Below are 4,067 nucleotides of genomic sequence, written 5' to 3' on the forward strand. Positions count from 1 at the left end.
GGCGCTTGCAACGTTCCAGCGCGGGGTGGACACGGTGTTAGCAGGGTTGAAGTGATAGACCTGTCTCGTCTACTTACATGACGTCGTAGTTTTTTCTGCAAGTTTTTTTGCAGTTTTCTGCAGTTTCGTAGTTTTTCTGCAGGCTGCTTGCGACTCTACTAGAGGCCATCAAGGCTTCGGGCTCACTCTGAAGCTGGAAAAGTGCCGCTTCGCTTACGACGAGCTGCTGTTCTTGAATGAATGAATGAATGTGTGGTTTTTATTGGCGCAAGGGCCAGGTATGGCCAAAGAGCGCCATGCAAGTGTTAGTGATTTCGCAGTGGAGTGATGGGTTCTATGAAGTTGATGTGACGTGGCTGTAAAGGGACCTAAAATATAGTCACTGTAAAGTGCGTAAAATGTACGTGTAATAAAATTATGGCGATGACAAATGACTTGTACTATGAGCATTAACGTGCATTTCAAAATAATGATACAATATAAAGAATGCATAAGTTTCTAAAATTCACTAGAGCACCATGGTCTGGTTAGAACCCTCGAGACACAAGGGCATGGAGGCATGTGCTACATAAAACAACTATCACAGTGGCATCCTCTGGAAAGAGGATGCGCTACGAAATTATTGGGCTCATAACATGCAGGACAGCCTCATTTAAAAAAATTGAGGACTACTTTGGTGTTCAAAAATGGTTCTTTACAAAGAAACATAGCTGGGTGAAGAGGTACGCTATAACGATATGCAAGAGGAAAATATTTCTTTCAGATTCGGCTTTGCGACACTCCAAGGGTACGTGGAGGACGGTCAGCCTCTCACCACATCGACCACAGGTTGGCGGTTCATTTCCAGTAAGCAGAAAATTGTGAGTACCAAATGTGTGCCCTATTCTGAGGCGGCAGAATAGGACATGTGTTCGCCGTGATTTTGTTGGGGTGGGTCAAAAATCTAATTGTGGCTTTATAACGTGCAGTTTATTGTTTATTTCTGCGTTCCACATGCGTTGCCAGTGTTGTCGCAGTTTCTTGCGCAAGAAAGGCTTCAGATCTGTGACAGGGACAGCAGCCGTAGGAAAAGTGTTTGGTGATGTGAGTGATGTGCCCATTTTATCAGCCAGTACATTACCCTCGATACCTCTATGGCCAGGTACCCAGCATATTACTACATGTATATGTGATACATAAATACAGCATAATAGGGAATAAAGTTGAATGAAAAGAGGATTTTTAAGTTTTTGTAATGAAATTAACGCTTTTACGAAACTTCGCGAGTCTCTGTATACAATTGCTGTGTCGAGTTTTAATTTGTGTATATGTTTTACTGCAGACAGTAATGCATAGGTTCTGCAGTGAAGATACTTGTTTGCGGGTTTAATAAGTCAGATTTAGAAAGAGAGGGACCAACAGCAGCATAAGATACACCAGCATGTGATTTTGACGCGTCTGTGTAGAATTCGGAGCAGCTGTACTTCGATTGAGGTTCACGGAAATGCATAGCGATTTCGAGGTCAAGTGCATGCTTTGTGACCGCTACAAAGGATACGTCACAGTCTATCACCTGCCACTCCCAGGGCGGTAATAGCTTAGCTGGAGGCATTAGGCGATGTTCGAGAACAGGGACATCCATTTCCGTGCTAAGTTCTCTTGCACGCAGTGAGAAAGGAAGTCTCATAGAGGGTTTATTATGAAAAAGTGTTTCACACGTCAAGTCGTTAACAGTTTTGAAACACGGATGTTCTTCATTGGAGCGCACATTGAGAAAATAGGTAAAGCTGATGTACGTTCTCTGAAAAGGTAGTGACCACTCGTCTGACTCTGCATATAGACTTTCCACCGGGCTTGTTCTAAATGCGCCAGTGGCCAGGCGGATACCCAGAAGATGAACGGGGTATAACATATTTAGCGCACTCGGTGCAGCCGAGCGATATACTACGGCACCATAATCTAACCGTAGTCGAACTAGGCTCCTGTAAATATTCAACAGGCACCTCCTGTCGCTACCCCCTGTAGTGTGGGATAGAACTTTAGGTAAGTTCATGGTTTTTAGACATTTTTCATTAAGACATTTTATGTGTGAAATGAAAGTTAGCCTCGAGTCGAGAATAACACCTAGAAATTTGTGCTCTTTGTTGAAGGGAATTTGTTGTCCACCCAGTTCTACACTAGGATCAGGGACCAGGCCTCTCTTTCTTGTAAAAGGAACACAAGAGCTTTTTTGGGGGTTGATTTTAAATCCATTTTGGTCTGCCCGCTTGGACACCTTGTTTAAGCCTTGCTGTACCTGTCTTTCGCACACTGTAAGGTTGCAAGATTTGTAACCTATTTGTATATCGTCCACGTAGACGGAATAAAAGATGGCCGGTGGTAGAGAAGCACGAAGTTTGTTCATCTTAACGATAAAGAGTGTGCAACTGAGTACGCCTCCCTGGGGTACACCAGTTTCTTGTATAGAAGGGCGCGATAATACGTTGCCGATTTTAACGCGGAAGGTACGATTCGACAAAATGGCGAGTATGCGGCATGCTCGCCATCACAGTTTACACAATGTGGAATGTTCTGGCACGTTTCAGAGGAATGTTCATTGTTACTGCACTTGGCACATGTCAGCCGGCCTCGACAGTTCTGTGAACTGTGGCCGAACTAATGAACTTAATGCATCTAAGAGGATTGGGCACGTGTGGCCTAACACGGAGTTTGATATAACCGGCCTCGATGGACTCGGGAAGGACACTTGAACCGAAAGTGAGTATCAGGTGCTGCGTCTTGATCTCTTTACCATCTCGCCTCATCTTAATTCGTTTAACATTTATGACATTTTGTTCACTGAAGCTCTCCAAGAGTTCAGCCTCAGTGAGCTCGATCAAGTCATCGTCGGAGACAACGCCGCGGGTGGTGTTCATAGTACGGTGCGGGGTTATTGTTACTTCGGTCTCCCCAAACAACACAAGTTTCGGCAGTTTCTCATATTGCTTCTGATCTTGGAGCTCCAAAAGGAGATCACCGCTTGACATTCTCGACACCTTATATCCTGTACCAAAAAGTTCATTCAACGACTTGGAAACAAGGAACGGTGAAATGGATCTCACTAGTTTGTCTGGTTTTCTTGAGTGAATTATGTGGAATCGAGGAAAGTTGGGGACTTGTCGTCCGAAAAACTGAAAACATCTTCGGTACGCCCTCGTTTCTGAGGGCGATCAGGTAGTTTAGGAAAAGCATTTTCCATAAGTATAGTTGGGTTTTTGGCTGCGATGCCAACCACCCACCATGGAGCCCAACAGGGGGACATGACAGAAGTTCTTGCTAGAGAAACCCTGCCAACGCCAGCCGTACATCGCTGCTATAACGAAATATAGCATAACCAAGGCTGTCCAGCCACACAAGGTTCACCCTTGCCGCCAGGAATCTAGGAAGTAAGGAGAAGTGCAGAGAAGACAGGAAAGATGAAAAAGGCGAGAGAGAAAGATGAAGATTGGAGAGGAGGACAGGAAAAGGCGACTGCCGATTCCCCCAGGTGGGTCAGCCTGGAGGTGCCGTCTACGTGAAGCAGAGGCCAAAGAGGTGCGTTGCCTCCGCCGGGGGGCCTTAACGGTCCGAACACCCGGCATCGGCTCAACCCCCAGGATCCCCTTTCCCCAGACACGGCTAAGCCGCGCACGGCTACATGCGGGAGGGTCCAACCCTCGTGTGCTCGGGTACGTGGTGTCGCAACACACCAAACGCCTGCTGACGCAGACGCCTCTGCGGGGGAGCTGCTGTTCTTGGGCGAAGTCATTAGTAGATCTGGAGTGCACTTCGATCCGCAGAAGACAGCTGCCACCGCAAAGTTGCAGCAGCCCGTCGACAAGAAGGCAATGCGTAGATTCCTTGGCATGTGCGCCTACTACATGCTTTTGTGAAGGACGTTTCACGCATCGCTGCGCCGCTGACACATGTAACTACATGTGAAGTCGAGTTTAAGATGTAAACGCCGCTGGCCGATGCATTTTAAGAACTGAAACGACGCATGCAGTCGCCATCGGTACTTGCGCACTTCGACGAAGACGCTGATACGGAAATCCACACTAACTCGTAGC

Source organism: Dermacentor variabilis, chromosome 8 (assembly GCF_050947875.1).
Source record: "Dermacentor variabilis isolate Ectoservices chromosome 8, ASM5094787v1, whole genome shotgun sequence".
Taxonomy (NCBI): Eukaryota; Metazoa; Arthropoda; class Arachnida; order Ixodida; family Ixodidae; genus Dermacentor; species Dermacentor variabilis.